The sequence below is a fragment of the Ursus americanus genome, chromosome 2, assembly GCF_024610735.1.
Source record: "Ursus americanus isolate L20-20 chromosome 2, mUrsAme1.1.p, whole genome shotgun sequence".
Taxonomy (NCBI): Eukaryota; Metazoa; Chordata; class Mammalia; order Carnivora; family Ursidae; genus Ursus; species Ursus americanus.
The window spans coordinates 101,565,238-101,587,903 of NC_142128.1; the positions used below are offsets into that span (position 1 = coordinate 101,565,238).

At 47.9% G+C, this 22,666-nt stretch overlaps 1 long non-coding RNA gene across 4 annotated transcripts; it reads right to left on the reverse strand.

The window, feature by feature from the left end:
• Positions 1-229: 229 nt before the first annotated feature.
• On the reverse strand, positions 230-12,650 carry LOC123791577 (uncharacterized). 4 transcript variants are annotated; one of them, XR_006779447.2, is made up of 4 exons: positions 3,096-3,476; positions 2,219-2,340; positions 710-1,590; positions 230-416 (listed from the first exon to the last, which is right to left on the reverse strand). It is a non-coding gene; the product is annotated as an uncharacterized LOC123791577 (long non-coding RNA). The 4 variants fall into 4 exon arrangements; XR_015723269.1 differs by lacking the exon at positions 3,096-3,476 and adding an exon at positions 12,372-12,650 and having other exon boundaries at positions 230-1,590; XR_015723268.1 differs by having other exon boundaries at positions 230-1,590; positions 2,219-2,344.
• Between the last annotated feature and the right edge of the window lie 10,016 nt (positions 12,651-22,666).

The window sequence follows — 22,666 nt, forward strand, 5'->3', positions numbered from 1 at the left end:
GAACTAGAAAGGTACAGATGAAACCAGGGGAGTGTGGTATCTCGGAAGCCATCTGAAGAATATTTCAAAAAAAAAATAACAATAATAATATTTCTAAAAGAAGACACTTCAAGAGGCCAAATGCTCTGAGGACTGAGAAGGACTCCTGGCTCAGCAGCTCAGAGCCCACTGGGGATCTCGACGCAGACAGAAAGAGAGGGAGGAAAAATCTCACAGTGAATTCAAGCAGTTTTATTGTCACGGGAAAAAGAGATCAAGGGCAAAAGCTGGAGGGGGAAAGGGGATCCGGAGAGATTTCTTTGGTTTGTTTCTTTGGTTGGCTGGTTGGTTGGCTGGTTGGTTGGTTGGCTTGTAGGACAACCCAGAGAAGAGAGACTGATGATATAGGCGAGAAAGGGGAAGTGCCAGGGAATGACCTTGAATCAAAGACAAGATGGAGGCTAGTGCGTCCCGGGCACCCCAGACAGTGTGTCAGAGATAGTAGGGGGGGAATGATAGCACTGGGGCATAGACGCAGGGGACAGATGGGTGTATGAGCTTATGAAAATCCCCATCTGATTACTTAGCTTTTTGCAGTGATGTCTGAAGCCAAGTCTCTACCCCGGAGTGAGGCTTGAGGAAATAGAAGCAGGAAAGAAGGTATCATCTAGGAGGGAGGGGGTGCTCCTACTGGTCTGGGGTAAGACCAGCCCCGGAGGCGAGTGCTCACCCATGTGCAGCAAGCGTCATCCTGCCGCCACTGTTTCTCCCAGCCAAGTTCAGGGGCACGGGTGTGGCGTCAGGTAAGCGGAGTGCGGGATCCCGACATGATTATGGCTCTACAGGTGACATCTCAGGGCTCTGATCACAAGCACGAGCTTCACAAAAGTGGGGTGAGGCTTTCTTTTTTGCCTGTTGCTCCCAACAGTAGGTACACAAAAATTTTATTTTTGTTTAGTTAGGAACCTGGCAAAGCATGAAAATGTGCTTAGATTTGAAAAAAACACGTATGGGGCATATGCTGATTATCATGTACTTGGAGAAGGAAATGTGCATGCAAATAAAATAAGGAGCCTGGGGCTCCAGCTCTTCAAAAAGAAAGACAGAGGGGCAGCTGGGTGGCTCAGTCGGGAAAGCGTCTGGCTCTGGCTTTCGGCTCAAGTCATGATCTCAGGGCTGTTGAATCCAACTCCACATTGGGCTCCACGCTCAGCACAGAGTCCGCTTCTCCCTCTCCCTCTGCCCCTCCTGCCCTGCCTACGCCTCCCCCCAGATAAACAAATAATAAAATCTTTTTAAAAAAATCTCAGAACAGTCTGCTGCCTGGTGCCCCAAAGCCTAATGACTATCAACAGAAAAGGCACAGAGAACAGATAAAGAGCTTCTCAGGGCGGGCATGTGTGGTGCTCCTTGGGGGGACATATTTAGAAACCAGAGGCTCTCAAACTGTATGGCACATCAGAACCACCTGAAGGTTTTGCTGAGGCACAGACAGCTGGCCCAACCCACAGTTTCTGACTCGTTAGGTGTGGAGGTCACAGGTGATGCTGCGGGTGCGCGGAGACCACACTTCGGGGACCACCGGTGGAGGAGACTGCTTCGAGAGAAAAACTAGAGAGAACGAGATCACAGACTGTCTCGCTGGTGGGGATCTTTAGCTCTCACCAGAACCCCTCACGTGAAGGTGCTAAATGATTTCAGGACACCATTTATCAAGCGTCGGCTGGGGACCAGGAGCAAGCCAGGGTGTATTAAAGATATCAGCGCAAGCCCTGCCTTCTCCCTCTGATTGCCCCTCCTCAACTGACAGGGGGTCTAGACTGTTATTTGATCCCCAGTGAATGTACACCACCCCCCATCACCTGACCCCCAAGTACGATGCCACCCCTTCCTCCCTCGCACTTTATGATTTCATAATATCAAAATGCTTCCAGTTCCCAAGCTCATAAATTTATTTGATGCCTTCATAATAACGTCCATATTCTTCCCTCTGAGAAAAGAAGTCCCTTCTGTTTCTTCTTGCCTGAATAAAACTCACCCCAAAACTTAACTCAGGCTCCCTGGAACCACTGGGTTGGAACTCCCAGGTGCCCCACAAGACCCTGTACCCACCTTGCTCCCTGTTGTCAGGGAACCACCTCTTTCCCATGCTCTAAAGCTTCTGTTGTGGAGAAGGCTCCTCAGAGCACCACTCCCGGCCTCCTTCCCCACCTCCCTCTCAGCAGAGGAGAATGCTTACCCGACTGGTGGGTCAGGAGAAAGAACGGGTCCTCCCCCTCTCTTTTCAGACGTCCGTGTGAAGACTTGGTTCTGCTCTGCTCTCCGCCTTGTCTAAGTGTGTCAGTGCCCGGATGGCAACGCCTGTCTAACGCAGGGGTGAAGGATTAGCAGGCCCACCATGTATGTCCCAGCCCTCATCAGAGAGTTGATCATTGCGACCTCCACCTGTCTGACTCCATGCCTGGTCCCTCAATTAGATCTCAATTTGGGCTGGGAAGAGAAAGTTATTTACCAGGTTTCTCCAATGCGAACATACATTATCAGCCCATTACACATTCATCAAGCTCATGAAGACCAGGATCTTATTCAATGCAATCCCTATCAAAATACCAACAGCATTTTTCATCAAAGTAGGACAAATAATACTAAAATTTGTATGGAACCACAAAAGACTCCAGAAGGGTGAGGCAATCCTGAGAAAGAAGAACACAGCTGGAGGTATCACAATCCCAGATTTCACGCTATACTATAAAGCTGTACTAACCCAAACAGTATGGTGCTGGCACAAAAATAGAAATATAGATCAAGGGCACAGAATAGAGAGCCTAGAAATAAACCCACGATTATATTGTCAATCTATGACAAAGGAGGCAAAAATATACAATGAGGAAAAGACCATCTCTTCAGTAAACGGTGTTAGGGAAACTAGACAGCCACGTGCAAAAGAGTGAGTCTGGACCACTTTCTTACACCACACACAAAAATAAGCTCAACATGGATGAAAAACCTAAATGTGAGATTCAATAAGAGGTTAGTATCCAAAGTATAGAAAGAACTTCTACAGCTCAAGACCAAAAAATATATATGCAATAATCTGATTAAAATGGGCAGAAGACCTGAACAGACATTTCTTCAAGGAAGACATCAGGTGGCCAGCAGACACATGAAAAGTTGCTCATCACTCGTCATCAGGGAAATGCAAGTCAGAACCACAGAGAGATGTCACCTCACACCTGTCAGAATAGCTAAAGTCAAAAACACAAGACACAACAAGTGTTGGTGAGAATGTGGAGAAAAAGGAATATTCCTGAGGCGCCTGGATGGCTCAGGCAGTTAAGCATCTGCCTTCAGCTCAGGTCATGGTCCCAGGGTCTTGGGATTGAGTCCTCCATTGGGCTCCCTGCTCAGTGGGGAGTCTGCTTCTCCCTCTGCCTCTGCCCCTCCCCCTGCTCATGCTGTCTCTCTCTCTCCCTAATGAATAAATAAAATCTTAAAAAAAAAAAGATATTTTTTACATTAAGTTCTTCTCCGTTCAGCATTTTTTAAAAGATTTAATTTATTTATTTGAGAGACAGAGAGAGATTTAAATATGTAATTTAAATATGTCTCCAAAATGTCTCATAGAGTTTTTAAAAATCTGGGACCAAATCGAAGCCCATGCATTGTGTTTGGCTGTTAAATCTCTTTAATCTCCTTGAATCTGAAAGAGATACTTCACTTTTTTTTTTTAAACTTTCATGACATTGACATCTTTGAAGAGTTCAAGACAGTGGTCAAGTAGAATGTCACACAATCTGGATGTGTCCGACGATACACTCAGGACTGGATTCAGGTTGAACGTTTTTGGTGAGTTATACTACACTGGTGATGCTGGTAGGATGTCCCACCAACCCTTGCCCTTGTATAACTCCCTCCCTTTGAGCGTGAGCAGAATCCGTGACTATAAATAGCTATGCCGGTGTAATTAAGGTGCCAAATCACTGGACTTTAAGATAGAGAGATCATCCAAGTGGGCCCAACCTCATCCCATGAGACCTTTAAATCAGAAATGGGGGGACCCAAAGATTTGAATTACTAGAAAGATTCCATGGGAGATTGCTGGCTTGAAGACAGAGGAGCTGAAAGGAGCTAGCTCCTGGCTGACGGCCAGCGAGGAAGCAGAGAGACCTCAGTCTTACAACCATAAGGAACTGAATTCTGCCAAGAGCAAGAATGAGTTTAGAAGCAGATTTTCCCCAGAGGCACCAGACAAAAACTCAGCCTGGTTCGTGGGTATTGCCTTAAGCCGCTAAATGTGTGGTACTTTGTCACGCAGCTGTAGAAAACTAGTTCAGCGTTGTCACATGCTTCTTTGGTGTTGTTGCAGCAACCCCAAAGGAGCACAGTGCCAGCTCGGCCCATTGCTGGTGGTGCTGTTATACGTGGTGAACGAAATTTCTCCCCTCTGTAACGAAGAGATAATCTTTCACGTAAAACATGGAGACTGCAACCATCCTGTGCCCCCACGACTTTCTTCCTTTCACTCAACAGTCGTGGCATCTGTGGATGATTCCGGCCTGAATCAGGTATTGTATGGGTTTTTGCAAAATCAAGATTTTTAATGATTTTCTAACTCTATCCGTCCTTTTACATCGATTAGTTGGAATTCTCTCATAAAAAAGAGATGCAGGGGCAGCTGGGTGGCGCAGTCGTTTAAAGGTCAGACTCTGGATCTCATCTCAGGTCATGATCTCAGGGTCGTGATCTCAGGGTCGTGAGATCAAGCCCCGCGTTGGGCTCCACACTTGGCAGAGTCTGCTTCTGTCTTCCTCTTGCCACTCCCCACGCACACAGTCTCTCTCTCTTTCTCTCTCTCTCAAATAAATAAATTAAAAATCTTAAAAAAAAAAAAAAGAAGAGCCATACATTCCCCCAATGAACTTTGTTTTAGTATTACTAAAAATGTGTGGATTACGTTTTCACCAAATGTGTCAGAATCCATTAAAATCTTGTTTTTAACACTAAATTGCCCCAATATGACCAGTGCAAGCCTCTTGAAATTACTTCTATGCCTTCTTATTTTAATGAGGCAAAATTTTAAATACAGTGAAAAATCCTAAGTGTACAATTTGAAATTTTACAAAGCAAAAAAACTTATATAACCAACACCTACGTAAGATACAGAACATTCCTACCATCCCAGAAACTTTCCTATTGCCCTTTGTCAGCGAATCCTTTCCTCAATGGGCAGCCTCTATTCTGCTTTCCTACACAGAGATTAATTCTGCTTGTTCTTCCCGAGTCCTTCTAATGTGTCTCCATTCGTCTCTGAGCATTTCCTTTCCTCCTGGCACAAGAAAATGTTCCCGGCTCACCTCATGTTGTCTCTACGCCAGCCCTGGAGTCAGCCATTTCTCCTAGGACCCCTGTTCCTTTTAGTGAGAGGTGATATCTAGACTTCAGGATCATATCCAGTTCATGCTCAAGTTTCAGGATTGGCCTCACACTATCTTTTTATACAGTTCGGTTTAAATCAGCATCCAAACAATATACATTATTTGTTGATAAACCTTGTAAGTCCCTTAATCTATAATGATTCTTTCTATCCTCATTTATTTTCCTGCCATTTATCTGTTGATGAAATCACATCTCCTGTCCTACAGAATCACGCACATTCTGGATTTGGTTGATTGCATCCTCTTTGCATCATTTCACACTTTCCTCCATTCCCCAGGTTTCCTGTACATGCATACATAGACTTAGATGCTTGATTACATTCAGGACAATTCCTTGCATTAGAATGCTTTCTGTTGGCACTGTGTGCTCCCTGTCACATCCCACCATGAGGCACAGAGCATCAGACTCGCCCACCTGTAGTGATATTCAGTTCATTTGTTGGGTTGAGGTGGGGTCAGCTCAATTTCTCCATGACAAACTGTCTCGTCCACCTTTCACCTGACTGGCAGGCATTGATAACTGATAATTGTTATTTCACTAGTGTTGCAAAGCAGCAAGAGTTGAATTCTGTTGTGCCTCCTGCAATTACTATGCTGGGATTTATCAACTATGGAATATTGTTGGTAAGAAAAAAATGAAAGAGGGGCCCCTGGGTGGCTCAGTCAGTTAAGCATCTGCTCTTGCTTTTGGCTCAAGTCATGATCTCAGAGTCTTGAGATCGAGCCATGTCCTGCTCAGCCCTCAGTGGGAGTCAGCTGTCCCTCTCCCTGTGCTCTCCACCCCCCCATGAATAAAATCTTTTTTATTTTAATTTTAATTTAATTTTATTTTTTAGATTTTATTTATTTATTTGACAGAGAGAGAGACAGCCAGTGAGAGAGGAAACACAAGCAGGGGGAGTGGGAGAGGAAGAAGCAGGCTCCCAGCAGAGGAGCCTGATGTGGGGCTCGATCCCAGGACTCCGGGATCACGCCCTGAGCTGAAGGTAGACACTTAATGACTGAGCCACCCAGGCGCCCCTAAAATCTTTTTTAAAAAATGAAAGAAATGCTTGATTCCTTCCCTTCATCAATTTTCAGAATAATAACACAATGACCGATGAATACCTTTAGAATTCTATTATTCATGCTATAAATTCATGGATTTTTATTTAATATGTTTCAACACATTGCAGTCAGAATTGTTTGGATGTTCAAACTGTCCCATTTTTGAGCAGTAGGATTCCCTTCAAGTTAGTTTCTGTATTGTTTTTTCTCCTTCTTTACTGAGGTATAAAATAAACATAGGAAAGTCAAAGTACATTCACCTTAAATGTGCAGATGTTGAATTTTAACACATACATGCAGCCTGTAACTACCACTCAAATCAGGATCTTGGATGTGTCCAGCACCCCAGAGGGTTCCCCGTTATTCTTTTCATTCAGTATAAGCCTCTCCATGGGTAGCCTCTGTTCTGACTCCTCGAGCTTCGCATAAATGGAGCCATTCAGTATATACTCTTTTGTATCCAGTTTCTTGCGCTGAACACAGTATCCGTAACGTCCGTCCATGCTGCTACATACACCAGGACTGTATAATTCCTCGTTTTTATTGTCGTGTAATAGTACATTGTGCGCATCAATCAAAACCTTCGTTTTTATTCTTCTGCTCTTCGATCTTCAGGTCATTTCTGGTTTTACTATTATGAATAAAGTTACCTGACCTTTCTTATACATATTTCGTACCGCTCATGTATACTTACATCTGTGGGATATTTATCTAGCAATGAAATTGCTGGATTAAAAGATTGGCACGTATTTGGCCATAGTGGATACCGCTAAGCAGTTTTTAAATGTGGTTGTTTCAGTTAACCCTTCAGAGAGAGTTCTAGTCATTCCTATCTTCGCCGGCACTTGGCATTGTCAGCCTTTTTCCTTTGTAAGCCCTTGCTCTTGGTATGTAGCGGTACTCTACTGTGTGTTTAATTTGTCTTTACTTCGTATGTAATGTGTAGATCGGCTTTTCACATGTTTATCGGTCATTTACACATCCTCTTCTGTGAGGAACCTATCTGAGTATTCCCTCTCCCCCCACGGGTTTCGTCTTCCTGGTGATGTTAAGTTTGATCCCTTGAGGAAGGTGGCATCTGACCGATTTCCCACATATTAGAGGCTCCTGGTCCACTCTGTCCCGGGTAAGTGAGCTGTGGAGAGAGACGTGGAGCCCGCATGCGTGTCCGGTTCAGTGTTGTCGCATCCACTGATGACCTCTGCTTGGATGAACGACAGGAGTGCTTGTTCGGTGGGCGTCCGTATGGTCTTGACAGGAGTTTGCATTTTCACTGTCTCAGTGGTATCTTTCATTGAACAGAATGGCTTAATTTGAATGCTCAATTTGTCACTTTCCTTCTTTTAAGGTTAGTGCTTTTTGTTTGCTGTTTAAGAAATTTGGGGGCCCTGGGGACACCTGCGTGGCTCAGTCAGTTCAGCGTCCTACTCTTGATTTCGACTCAGGTCATGATCTCAGGGTCGTGAGATCGAGCCCTGCATGGGGCTCTGCCCTTGGCCCAGAGCCTGGTTGAGATTCTCTCTTCCTCTCCCTCTGCCCTGTCACCCCTCTCCCCCTCTTGAAAGAAAGAGAAAGAAATCTTTGTGAACTCCAAATCTGTATGTTCTTCTAAAACATTATTGTTTTACCTGACACATTTTCATCCATGATTCACCTTAAAATTTTTTTAGGGTGTCAAGATTCACTTTTTTTTTCTTATGCAAATATCCAGTGATTCCATCAACATTTGTTGACATAAATAGGTACATTTTAAACTTGGTAGGGGTCCTGACTGGTTCAGTCTGTGGAGCATGTGACTCTTGATCTCAGGGCTGTGGGTTGGAGCCCCATGTTGGGTATAGAGCCTGCTTAAAAAAATAAAATAAAATACAGTGTGTGACAAATGTGACATCTGAACAAGTTGATGAGCTGAGTGGGGGAAATTCAAACACTGAATATTTGATGATATTAAAGTGTTAATGTTATTTTTCTTAAGTGTGATAATGGTATTGTAGCTAAATTTTTTGAATTCTTTTAGAGATATATAGTGAATTTTTAAAAAATATTTTATTTATTTATTTGGGGAGTGAGTGAGAGACATAGAGAGAGAAAGAGCAGGGGGAGGGGCAGAGGGAGAGGCAGAAGCAGACTCCCCACTGAGCGGGGAGCCAGAAGTGGGGCTCAACCCTGAGACCTGGGGCTCGATCCTGGGACTCCAAGATCATGACCTGAGCCGAAGGCAGACGCTTAACCGCCTGAGCCACCCAGGTGCCCCTAGAGACATATAGTGAATTTCTTACAGGTAAAATGGTATGATGTCTGGGATGGCTTCAAAATAATCCAGGATATATATTGACGTCAAAAGTGTAAACATCTTTGTACCCCAACTATAATGGGTATTTCTTCCAATCTGGATATGGTCGTCATGAAAATGAAAATATCCTCAAGTTGAGTAAAGAAGGTTAATGTGTTTCACTGCATAACACATGCTTACCTTAGCAGGGTATTGGCTCCAGCTGATTGCACACCCACGTGTAGCAGTCAGACACACTCCCGCTGGTGCTGCGTGCACACGAGGGGCCCACCTCCAAACAGGATGTGATGGAGTCATCAGGGGGGACTGTGTTTGGTGCCCTGATGATGCTTCTATCTCTGCTTTCCAGGAATATCAGCGACACATGAGGAATCCAGGTTTGGTCTCATCCAGACTCAGGCTTGCCTCTGTTCCGTGGTATATAACATTCAGACCTTCTAACATTCGTGAATATTCTAGAAGATGGTAGGTTTCACTGATTTTTAGGCTTTGCTTTATGTTATTCCTTGTATCTTTGGGCTCTCTCTTTCTCTCCTCCACACACAGGCATTCAAACACCCGCACAGGCATGAACTTCACTTCTAACATAATTCTTCTCAATTTTCTCTACATATTACATTTTCTTGGAACCCAATAACATCGCTTTGTATATTTTCCCTAAATTCTAGTAGGAAACCACCCACCCCCATGCACGATTATCACAAACTGGAACATTTCAAATAATATTCCATAATCACAGAGATGATACAACATATCAAACCACGTGGTAAATCCATTGGCCCATGGCTGGGCTTCCCAAATTGACCAAGATGACTTAGTTGCCACTTTTGCTCTATGAGCACAGAACATTTCATATACGAAGAAAATACCTCATGTAATTATCAAACAGCCTTGTGCAACGGATGGTCTGACCTCTGTTTTGCGCGGGTGGAAGGCACTGTCCTTTGGCTCTCCTCGAAGCCTCCGGTTTCTGACCCTCTCTGTGAGAAGTGAGTCTCTGTCTCCCCTCCCAGACTGATCAGGAGCAGGACTTGCCGGGGCCGCTAGGTGGCGCTCCTCCGCTCTTCTTGCCCAAAGGCTGCGGGTTTTGATTGGCTTGTGTGTTCCCCTAAAAACAGCCCTGGGCATTCTCATAATAACCCTCTCCACCGCTTTGGCTATAAATAGTGGCTCTCGCACCACCGCAGTGCCCGGAGCCTAAGCCCTGTTTTAATCCTATGGCCGTCACCCAGAAGACAGTCCAAATCTGCGTTTCACTCTTCCTGAGACCCTCCTCGTGCACGGAAAATGAACATTTTTATTTTTATTTTATTATTTTTTTAAACATTAGCTTCATTTTTTAAAAGATTTTATTTATTTATTTGAGAGAGAGAGAGAGAGACAGTGTGAGGGGGAAGGTAGGAGAGGGAGAAGCAGACTCCTTGCTGAACAGGGAGCCCCACAGGGGACTCGATCCCAGCACCCTGAGGTCATGACCTAAGCCGAAGGCAGACGCTTCACCAGCTGAGCCACCCAGGAGCCCCAAAATGCACATTTTTAGACCAGCAGAAATACTTACCAAATGTGAGTCTCGCTAGCCTTTGCCAGATTTTTAAGCACGCTGCCCTGTAAGGAACGCTGACGGGATGGAGGAACACGGTGGGGGCACTGAGGGCCACAGTCGGCATTTCCGTTACACGGGCTTCTGTCATTGCACGTGCATGTGGCAGGAGGAGCACAGGTGGCCTGCCTTGCCCTCACCCCAGTGAGGGGGGAAGGTCTCCTAGCATCGGCAAACGTCCTAAGAACACTTATTAATATCTAGCAATCAAGGTTAATATGAAAGAGGTTTGTCTACTTGGGGCTCATCTCTGAAGTGCCGAGGGTGGGGGCTAGCAGGGAAGGTCTTCCAGAATGGCTGGATTGCAAGGGGCCATGCGAGGTGAAGCAGGATGGGTAGAGGGAGACAGAGCAGAAAAGGAAGAGGGTGCCTCAGGATACCCCCTCATGGTGGTCTGGGCACCTACAGGGTAGAAGATCCCCAAGGAAGAATAATAGAGAAGTATTTGCACCATCACCCAGCCCTTGAGTGTGTCTTTGGTCTTCAGCGGATAGGAACGAGTTCTGAATGCCTTGCCAGGAGTAGAGGGACACAGTAATAGTGTGTGTGTGTGTGTGGGGGGGGGGGGTGACCGCCATTTTCCTTGGCTGACGTAAATCTCCCAGACCAGTTTCTTTCCAAATCTTTCTCTTTCCAGCCACACGCCTTGGAATCAAGGCAGAGAAACCGATGTTAGTGGCCAGATCTAAGTAAGTCGCCATCAAACACATCTACTAGTTATCTTGAGACCCACATTGTCCAAATTAGACTGAAAACACCTGCCGGTCTATATGAAGTAAGTAAGAATAACAATAAATGAGAAAGAGCGTCAGCCTTAAAATGCAGACGTGGGTTGTTCACGACTTCAGTCCCCCTCACAAAAAGACCAACTAGCAACTAAACATGGACACGACATCATTAAAATCCCCGAATATAGGGGAGAGACTGAAGCAGCCGTTGGAGCACAGAGCAAGAAGGACCACGTTCGAAGAGGACGTGATCCATTGTGATCACACCGTTCCTTCCTCTGGCCAACATGGCACAGCATCACAAGGGCCGCCTGGGCCTACCTTTTCTCCAGTGGGAAAAAGAGGGCCTGAGGGGGACACCCAGCTCTTCAATGTTGTGGGACGCTTCTGGGGAAGCCCACTGGGTCTTGCCTCATGGAGATCACTGGGGGAACCCACAGGGCTCGACCACTGGGGACCAGAGAAAGACAGACAAGGGGGCAGGGCTTATAGCAACCGGTGCTTACATCTTGGAGGACCGTATTCCTGCAGGCAGCAGTCCCCCAACCAGATACCAGCCAGCAGCTCTGCCCATCTGGGGAGCTAAGCAGGTGGCCCCTTCCGGCCACAGATCTCGGTTGCAGTCCTGCCTGAGTTGGGTCCCAGTCCACTGGGCTGAACCCGATACGGAGCGCATCCCACATCTCTGCAATTTCACCATCCCGCCTGACTGCGGAGCACAGCCTCCTGTCTCGCCCCTCTGGGAAGCATGGCCACAGACGCTTGGCAGCCTGGAAGGACATTGTACAGCCCACTGGGGCCACGAACCAAGCCGGCAGCCCTGCCCAACTGTTGAGCAGATCCTCTGGCCCCCCTTGACCAGGGAGCGCAGACAGGGACCCCATCTGACTGCCAAGCATAGTCTCTAGCCCCACCCAACCTGAATGTAGAGTCCAGCCAGCAGCCGCAGCCAGTCGGGGAGCCCAGCCCGTGGCCCCACTCAAACACGAGCCCCGCAGCAGCCTGGGAGCGCAGACCGGAGCACAGGCTGCGAGTAGCCAGCGCCACCTGCCGGTGAATGGTACCGGCCGACCCGCACAGAGCGCCGGGCGGAACCGCGGGCGGAGGTCTTTCGGGGCTGAGACACACCCGCGGGCGGAGGTTTTTCCCTGCTGAGACACACCCGTGGAGCCTGGAAGAGGAGGTTACGTGCCCAAAAACACAGATGGCCATGCAAGGACCCGGGGATCACCAAGAATCCGGTAAACATGACACCGTCATAGAAAACTGATGAAGCTCTTTTAACTGACCCTAAAGAAATGGAGATCGGGGCGCCCGGGTGGCTCAGTTGGTGAAGCGTCTGCCTTCGGCTCAGATCATGATCTCAGGGTCCTGGGATCCAGTCCCACGCTGGGCTCCCTGCCCAGCGGGAAGCCTGCTTCTCCCTCCGCCTCTGCTGCTTCCCCTGCTTGTGCTCTCTCTCTCAAACAAATAAATAAAATCCTTAAAAAAAAAAAGAATTTATAATAGAGAGGCTGGCCTGGGGGCTGGGTCAGAAAGGGCCTTTTCCCGGTAACTTCTGTGCTCCTCAGGGCTCTTGGGAAGAAGGCGGCTTATTTCTGCTTGGCCACGTCCTCACCCTGGTCTGGCTCCACCTATACTCATCTGGGGTGACAGCTGCAGGGGGGCCGTCTCGGTCTCATGCCATCAGCTAAAGAAAAGGGGTCCAGAGCATGTCATCTGTTTCTCTAACAATTCCTTGGCGTGTAGTTGCCATTTGGAATTTTCACAGGATTCTCCACATTCCCGGTGGGCAGGTGGGCGTAGGAAACTCTTTTTTGTTAGCTTGTCCGCGTGATTTTCCTCCTGGGAGGCTGGGCTCCTCCATAAAATAGGTGGGAAAAATAGACGAGATGCTGGGGCCCTAGAAGAGGTTTGCAAAGCGGGGGCACTGCTCCCTTAGTGGGGGCCCAACCCGCTGCCCCCACGCTCCCCAGTGGCTCTGGCTGGCACCCCTGAGCCCAAACGGCTTAAGCTCCTCTTGGAACCCAGGAGGGGGCGCTCCTGAGCACCAAGGCGGGACCAAGGCGCCCACCTCCTCCAAGGACCCAGCGTGTCCCCACCTGGTTGGCTGGCAGTGCTCCGGGGCAGTCACTGACTTTCCCAGGCCCCTCGAGGGATGAGTAGGTTTCATAGGCAGTGGGAATCGAGGGGGCTTGTGGGTGAGGGCAAGCCAGGGCACAGGATGGGACTGACAGCAAGGACAGCTGCGGGGAATGAGCTTCTCTGGGCCTCAGGGTCATCTCCTCAGGAGGCCCTGTGGGGGGCAGCAGCCAAGAAGCCCGATTCTTCGGACGTGTCACTCACGTTTGCCCTCCTCTGCTATAACGGAAGCGTCTGGGACATGCTGTCGGGGTGAAGGGAGCACCTGAGACCATGAGGTACGGGGACCCGCAGGCAAATCCCAGCCCGGCCTGCTACACTTAGGTGACCTTGGACAAGTCACTTGACTTCTCTGACCTCCGGCTCCCTCTTCCAGAGGATGGGGTTGCTTTTGTCAGGGAGGAGGTGTCCTGTGGGACCTAAGAGACAGGAGGCTTGGGTTCAAGTTTGGCTCAGCCCCCTACCGACTGTGTGTCCCGGGGAAGTTACCGACGCTCTCTGAGTCAGTTTCTTCACCTCTAAAATGGGGACCTAAGATCTACCTCATAGGATGAATGAAAACGTGAATAAGGTGATGCTTTTAATCCAGGGCCTAGAGCAGAGTGGGCATTCACGTAGCTGCACTTTTGCCAGAAATACAGTTTGGCCATACGTTGCTCTCAAATGTTCTGTCTGCTGGCCTCATCTCCACAACAAGATCTTCAACTCTGCGAGGTCACGGAGTACGTTGCCTAGCACCATGCACACAGTAAACACAGAGAAGACAAGTCTCTGTGCCTCGGACCAACGCCAGGATACGCGGACGCTGGCCTCTCATCCATCCAGCCAGTGTTCCAGGAGCTACTGTGTTGGGCTTACAAATTCTGGAACTTTCCCTTTTAAGGACTTAAACTTTCTCCATAACAATGTTTGGTCACATGAGGCGCTCCCAGGATCACAGAGGAGTTCTGTGGCCGTTGCTAGTACTACCAGCTAACTAACCTTTGTTGGCTACCGTGCCAAATGCCTCCCGGGGAACCTGACCACAGGCCAGCACCTCACGCGGCGTCCAGCACATGTGGGTACTCAGTAAAAGTTGGCTCTCTTCCTTCAGTCACGAAGTGTATATACTGGAGCGCCTGGGACTCAGTCGGTGAAGCATCTGCCTTCGGCTCAGGTCATGATCTCAGGGTCTTGGGATCAAGCCCCGCGTCGGGCTCCCTGCTCAGCGGGGAGCCTGCTTCTCCCTCTCCCTCTGCCCACTGCTCCCCCTGCTTGTGGTCTCTCTCTCCTTCTCTGACGAATAAATAAATAAAATCTTTTAAGAAAAGAAGAAGTGTAGATATCGACTCTAGGTTGGAACAGTTCCGGCGGTGAATAGGCTGGGTATAAAACCTTATCTCTGGCCTCAGTTGACCCACTCTCAGTCCCAACTTGTGATGTGCTTCAGATACTTGGGGATTTTCCAGCTGGGGCTGGAAGGGGGGCAGGACGTGAGAAGGGGTCACTGCAGCTCCTCATCCAGGCACGTGGTGCCTTGTGCCATGACGTCATCCTCAGGTACAACTTTCCCAGGGAGGTCGGCTTCCCAGGGGAGCACAGGGGCAGGCAGAAGGCAGGAGGGCCACACGAGGATTTGGGGGCTGAACTTGGTGTTCCTGAGAGATTGCTACCTCCGTGTCCTCTGTCCCAACCCTGAAACCCAACCCTCTGACCCCGATGCTGGTCTTTGGAATCTCTTCTTTGGGGAGAAAAGAGGGCGAGTCTGCCACGGAGCTTATTTACCGCACAGATGCCTGGAGCTATTTTGAGCCAACTGTGCCCAAGAATTGTTCTCATGCAACTTGTAGAACTGGAACGAGGTCACCAAGTAATCTCACCAGGGTCAGAAGACGTGCCTCTGGGACGGAGACCGCAAAGCGCAGATCGGGGATAGTGAGAGGCAGCCCTCCCTTTGCCTCTGGTTACCCCACCCATATTACAGGGGAAAACTGAAGACGTAAGACAGGCAGGAGTTCAAGGGACTGAACATTCTCTGTTAAGATTGGTGATAATCTGACCACAAAATAAAGGTAAAAGCACCAAGTCCTCTGGGTTTTGTTTTGGTATTCTCCTAGCTGCCGAGGGTCGTCATGGAAACCAGCAAAGGTGTCAAATCCTAGCACTCACAGCTTTGAGAAGAGAGTCTGAAGATACTCTGATAGGAGCTTTTTAAAAATAGAAACTGTCTTGGGCCTGGATGAACAGGCCTCAAAGTTTTCCCTTTGCCTCACTGGAAAGCTTCTGTGTCTCTTTTCTGGTTGCACAGACTCTAATAATGCAGCAAGAATGGGTTCCCGTGTGGTCTATACAGTGTGCCATTGGGTCTATTTTCAATTGCCAGAGGTCCAGACCTAAGTGGACCTAGGCTGGGTAAGAAGGTGGGGAGAGGGAAGGCTCGTTCGCTTGCATGGAGGGGGAGGCCTAAAGCTGTCTTAAAAATTACTCGGAGACCCAAAGATGGCATTAGGGGAGCATCTCTCTGTTTTGCCTCCTGTCATCGTGGGGTCCATCTGTGGATGGCCCTCATTTGAGGCTCTTCCCAGGCAAGGACGTCATATTCTCACATTCTGCCCATTTCAGTTCAGAGGAGAGACCCTGGCTTTGGGACGAAAAACTTCCCTGTTGGCTTTGATTGGTTTGGGCTGGGATCGCCTGCACCTTGGGCCAGTCTTCTAGAGGGAAGTGTGGGAGGCAAGACCACACATCGTGGAGTCCTGGGGTGAGGAAAAGGAGCAGCCCCACAACACCACGTAAGCGGAGTAGGGAAGGGCGACTCCCTGCCCAAGGCCCATCAGCTTCTTTGTCAGAATTGCTCTCAGGTAGACAGGTGTTGTAAAGGATCTAAAAAACTAATTCTGGGGGCGCCTGGGTGGCTCAGTGGGTTAAGCATCTGCCTTTGGCTCAGGCCATGATCCCGGGGTCCTGGGATCGAGCCCTGCATCAGGCTCCCTGCTCAGAGAGAGAGAGAGAGAGAGAGAGAGCATGAGCAGGGAGCCTGCTTCTCCCTCTTCTTCTCCCTGCTCATGCTCTCTCTCTTTGTCTCTCTCTCAAATAAATAAATCAAAATCTTAAAAAAAACCAAATTCTGTGTGGAGTGTGTGTACGGATGATAACTATATGTGTTGTTTCCTGCAGGGGAGCACACCTGTATCAGTCTGGGCCCAATTGGAAAGAAACAACTGAGTCCTGAGCTGAGACAATTTGAAGACCAAGGGTGCTCCGTGGGGAAGTGACCTTTCTCCAGGGGTACAGTCAGATCACAAATTTGCACACTAGGATTTGGAAGGATTTGAGGGGTTTGTGAGATTCTTAGCGGTCGTCTGAGCCATCTCTGGTAGACTCCCCACATTCCACCTACTCTTCTCCCCTACCACCCACCTGGTGGAGGAGTGGATCACCCCAAATGTAGCATCTTCCCACCTTTCCTCTCCGCCCGCTTGTCAAAGTCAATGCCTCCCCCTGGACCCTTGTCCCCTTTCTCTCCCTCCTCCCCCCGCCCCCCCATCACCCCATGCCCTCCACCCCACACCTTCTCTCACCCCCACACTTCTCTGGACCCTGTTACTCCACCAGTTATCTCCTCTTTCTTGTCAATGCCCAACTTTATTTTTTACTGTTTAAAAAGTATTACTTGTTTGCTGGAAAAATTTGGAAAATACAGAAAAGTATCAAAAAGAAACAAATAACCCATTATTCTGCTACCATGAGACAACCAGTTTTAAAATCATTAACAGGGGCGCCTGGGTGGCACAGCGGTTGGGCGTCTGCCTTTGGCTCAGGGAGTGATCCCGGCATTCTGGGATCGAGCCCCACATCAGGCTCCTCCGCTATGAGCCTGCTTCCTCCTCTCCCACTCCCCCTGCTTGTGTTCCCTCTCTCGCTGGCTGTCTCTCTCTCTGTCGAATAAATAAATAAAATCTTTAAAAAATAAAAATAAAAAAAATAAAATAAAATCATTAACAGGTGTTTTAATGCCTAAACTCCTGTGTGTGTACAATATATATCTTCATAAACTTGGTGGCTTCTTGTATTTACTATTTCATAACATACTTTTCTATTTAATATATCATGGACATTTTGTCATACAGTGCTTCCAAAATGTATATTTTATTTTATTTTTTAAAGATTTTATTTATTTATTTATTTGAGAGAGAGAGCAGGGGGAGGAGCAGAGGACAAACAGACTCCCTGCTGAACGCAGAGCCTGACACGGGGCTGGATCCCACCACCCCGAGATCAGGACCCTGAGATCAGGACCCTAACTGAAACCAAAGGTCGGACGCTCAAGCAGCTGAACCATCCAGGTGCCCCACCAAAATGTACATTTTAATGACTGCATAGTGTTATCTCAAAATTACCTCAACCAATCACTATTAGATATTTTATGTTCCCTATTTTCCACTATCATAAACATATAAATCTTTAGAGGATTAAATTCCTAGAAATAGAATTACTCGGTTAGGGCAATGTGAACATTTTTAAAGCTTCTGATCGTTTATCAGATTATTAGCCAGAGGATTTGCACACCTTTATCTTCTCCCGGTTGTGCGTGCGTTCGCCCCCTCTCAGGACACCCCAGCCCGAACTGGATATTAGTGTTTTAAAAAACAGCTGCTAAACTATATCCCCATATTCTCACCATCTCTTGTTTTCTTTAGTTCTGGTAATCTAATTTCTGATCTCACGGCTTTCCTGATCCCAAACTCTTTCTTCACTCTCGATTCTCCTCGCCTTCTGATTGGCTTTGTTTTGCTGACCCCAGGAGGCTCTCGGCTCCGGCAGGACCCCTGAAGCCAGACATCCTGCTGTGCACCCCCACAGCCCTCTGGCGGGCTCCTTGCTGTCAGCCTCCCCCAGTGAGCTAGAGCTTCTGGGCTGCTGGGGCAGATTCGAATACACCCCACATCAGGACGGATAAATGAGTGACAAATCTCCATCCTCTGCTCTCTCTCTGGCTGTTCCTGTACCCTCAGCATCCCCGCTCTGACCACAGACGCGCCCTGTCCCCATTTCCCACCCACCGCAGCACTCCCCTCCTCTGCCCCACTCAGGGGCTCACGTCTCTGGGGCTGGCCCCAATGCCCACATGGCTAGCCAGAGACTCACACCTGAGATTTGGACCATTTCCGTGTCTGCTGAGCCTCTCCTTCTGGGTGCCTGGCCCCCTCACCAATTCCGTCTGTAACTCTGATGTCAAATTCAAGGTTTCCCTCTTCCTCTGAGCCCCTCTTTCTTCTATCTCTACTTCTGTTTTTGGTTCAAGTGGCCATGACATATTTGACTCAGTTTCCCCTCTTGCTTTCTACCACCAGTCATCCACCAAGCCCCATAGGAGGACACCTTCCTGGTGGGTTTCTTCATGGGCAGCGCTCCTGTCATCCTCATGGTCACTGCCTTAGGTCCTCACTGCTCTCCTCCGGACAATTTCATCCGCTTCCTTCCTACTGGTCTCCTTCCCCTGACCTCTTCCGGCCCTGATTCAGCTCCCCTCCTGGTGGTTCCTGAAGGCTGTCGGCTGAGCCATCTCCTTGAAGCCCTTCTTTAAGAAAAAAAAAATCTTATTTATTTATTTGAGAGAGAGCACGTGCACAGGAGGGGCGGGCAGAGGCAGAGGGAGAAGCAGACTCCCTGCTGAGTGGGGAGCCCGATGCAGAACTCAATCCCAGGACCCCGGGATCATGACCTGAGCCAAAGGCAGACACTCAACTGACTGAGCCACCCAGGCACCTGTTCTCAAAGCCCTTCTGATCATCTCACCTATCAGCTTAGACTTCCTAGCAGTTTCTCCCTGACTACTGATCCCAACCTCAGCCTCTCCAGACTAGAAGGACACTTTGGATTTTAGCACCGACGTTCTCTCCTAGACTTAACACCCACTGCACCCCAGCAAAGAGTCCACTTTCTCTCCCAGTGAGGGCACCCACCTAGAATGGGAACACACCTTCCTCTTCCATTCTTTCCATTTGGATTTGCTATCCTTCAGGGACCGCATTAAATCTTACCTCCTCCACAAAACGATTCCTCATTCTTAAAAACACTGGAAGTGATCCTTTCTCCTCCTGGGTCTTACGACACTTCCATGCGACCATCCTTTCGCATCCTTGTGGAGATTTGTCTGGCCCTGGGGTTGGGCAGGGTGGGCGTCCTGAGACGGATGAGGGGAAATCGGGATGAATCAGTCACCACATCCTACGGTACTTACCGCAAAATGCCTTAATAATGGCTAACCTTTATCGCCCAATCACACGAGAAAGCGTGTTGCATGCATTACCTCATTTAACTTTAGCAGCTCATAAGGCAAATTGGTGACTCAAAGATTTCAATATAGGAGAGACTTCAAGCTGCCATCTTTTTTTTTTTTTTTAAGAATTATGTATTCATTCTGGAGATAGAGAGAGAGCAGGGGGAGGGGCAGAGGGAGAGAAGAGAGAGAATCTCCAGCAGACTCCCCGCTGAGCACAGAGCCCAATGCAGGGCTCGATCCCATGACCCTGAGATCATGACCCGAGCTGAAATCAAGAGTCATACCCAACTGACTGAGCCACCCAGCCCCAGGGCTGCCATTTCACTGAAGAGGAAGATGCAAGTGCCAAGTAAAGGTGCAGGGTTGGTTAGATTTCACACTTATTCGAGGTGCTTTGGAGGATGCTGATGACAGTTATGGAGGATGGGCAGAAGCTTCCCGAACCACCACTTAAGGACACCAACAGATAAGGTGTTATTATTGTCCCCATTGTACAAATGAGGAGACTGAGGCTTAGAGAGGGTGAGACACCTGCCCAAGGTCACAGAGCTGACCCAGGAGGGATCTGGGTCTTGAGCCCAATTTGTGATGACAAAGCCCATGCTTTATGGCATCATCATTATGGGATTTGGGTTTTTACAAAGTTGTTTTTCCCAAATCCTTTAGCACATGCTTTCTTGTAGTCGGAACCCAATCAATATTGTTTGCGTGGGTGAATAAATGAATATTGAATGAATGCAAGAGATAAAGCCATTGGAGCTCCTGGGTGGCTGAGTTGGTTGAGTGACTGACTCTTGATTTTGGCTCAGGTCATGAGTTCGGGGTCGTGAGATCGAGCCCCGAGCCCCACATCAGGCTCCAAGCTGAGTGTGGAGTCTCCTTAAGATTCTCTCTCTCACCATTATACATTGTGTACTCTGTTCCCTTATGTCTCAGTTTTAATTGAACATTAGGGACTGCAGTATTTTAACTGTAACCCTGCCAATATCTTCATCTAGAGGCCTGTTGCCATTTTTGTCTTTTATGAAATTTTTGTTGCCAAGAAAGGCAGGATTTCATTTTTTTTTTCTTTCAGATGGAGGTGGTGTAGTATATTCTTGGTTATCAAAATACTCATAGTTTGGGGACTTCGAAATGGTAAATATTCATGGTGTATAAAAAAGCATGATACATAACTGTATGATCTTAATTACATTAAAATGTTTACTCATGTAGATACACACGTGGGACCTAGAACTCAAACTGTAAACTGCTTGGGATTATGCACGACTTTGTTCTTTGCTTCTTGTGTTTTTCAATTTCCTTTTATGCACATGTTGACTTTTAAAAAATAAATTTTTTAAAACCAAAAAAAAAAAATTCCCTCACTCTCTCTCTCTAAAAAACAATGGCTCTCTCTCTAAAAAAAAAAAAAAATAGATAAAGCCATCATAGTAGACTTTTTCTTTCTGTACTCAGTTATTATCCCCAGAAAAATCCAGTTATCCTATTATTTCTAGAAAGGCCCCTTGTTCCTTCAGATGGAGTCTGTGTTTGTGTGCGAACATACACTGGTGTAGACGTGTGTACGTGTGCTCTGGCTTCTCTGGCCGATATTCAGATTATCTGGATTAAGTAGTGTGGATATAATGATATTCATAGCTACCCGATTTAGGAAGGCAGCATTGTTTTTAAAAGGCTACCAACTACTTACTTAGCAGTTACAATTCTGTAGCGGTATGGATCTCTCTCAAACATGACTTTGGCCAACCCTGTCTTACGTAGTTAAAAACTGACTTTGGTCTTTTATAATAAGATGGGACTGAATGTGTGCTAACAGGTAGTACATATCTGGGATGCAACACGACCTTGGGTGTTGTTATGGCTGAATTGTGGCCACTCCAAATTCATATGCTGAGGTCCCAGTACCTCAGAATATAGCTGTATTTGGAAATAAGGCCTTGCAAGAGGTGATGAAGGGAAAGGGGGGGGTCATGCGGCTGGGCCCTAACCCATTATGATTGGTGTCCTCAGAAGTGGAGATTAGGACACAGACACAGAGGGAGGGCCATCTGAAGACAGGGAGGACACAGCCAAGAAGAGAGGCCGCAGAAGAGACCAACCCTGCTGACACCTTGACCGTGGACTTGGAGCTTTCGGAAGCACGAGGAGATGCAGCTCTGTTGTGTTTTGTCATGGCAGCGTTAGTGAACTACTACATACTCCAAGGTCTAGATGTAGGAAGGAGCTCTGGAGGACGTCCAACCTATCCACCCTCAATATTCTTTTTTTTTTTAAAGATTTTATTTATTTATTTGAGGAAGAGACAGTGTGCATGTAGGCGCACACACGTGCTAGAATAAGGGGAGGGACAAGCAGACTCTGTGATGATCCATGGAGCCCGCCCCGGGGCTCAATTTCATGACCCTGAGATCAGGACCTGACCCAAAGCCAAGAGTCGGTCCCTTAGCTGATGGAGCCACCCAGGCGCACCGTCCACCCTTAGTCTTCTTGATTTCCATTCCTTCACTGAGCCCTCATCTTTCCAACTGAATTTTTCTCTGAACATCTATCTCCCCTTTGAAGATCTCCTCGTCTTTACAGGATGCCTCTTTCATTTCAGGCAGCTTTGACCGGTAGAAAGGTTTATAGATTGAACATAATCTTTGCCCAGATTCTGAAGGCAGCTCTATACGTGTGAGTAGAGCTGGCAGGGAGGAGAGAACTTGGCACGGTGTCTTTGCAGACTGGGTTCCCCGGGTCACAGACTCTGGGATGCTGGTTGGTGGGCAGGACGTTTATGTGGAGTGTTCTTAAGATCAAGACTTGTGGAAGAGGGGCGCCTGGGTGGCACAAAGGTTAAGCGTCTGCCTTCGGCTCAGGGCGTGATCCCGCCATTGTGGGGTCGAGCCCCACGTCGGGCTCCTCCGCTATAAGCCTGCTTCTTCCTCTCCCACTCTCCCTGCTTGTGTTCCCTCTCTCACTGGCTGTCTCTATCTCTGTCGAATAAATAAATAAAATCTTAAAAAAAAAAAAAGACTTGTGGAAGAAAGGGGACCAAAGCCCAGTGGATAGAAGTGGAGCTCCAGTAGGGATGGCCCTGGCCAACCTACCGGGATCTGGGGAGCAAGACGCTTTCCCAGTTGTCCTGCTTTGGGCTGAGATGGCTTTGATCCATCACTGAATGTGGGCCACTGG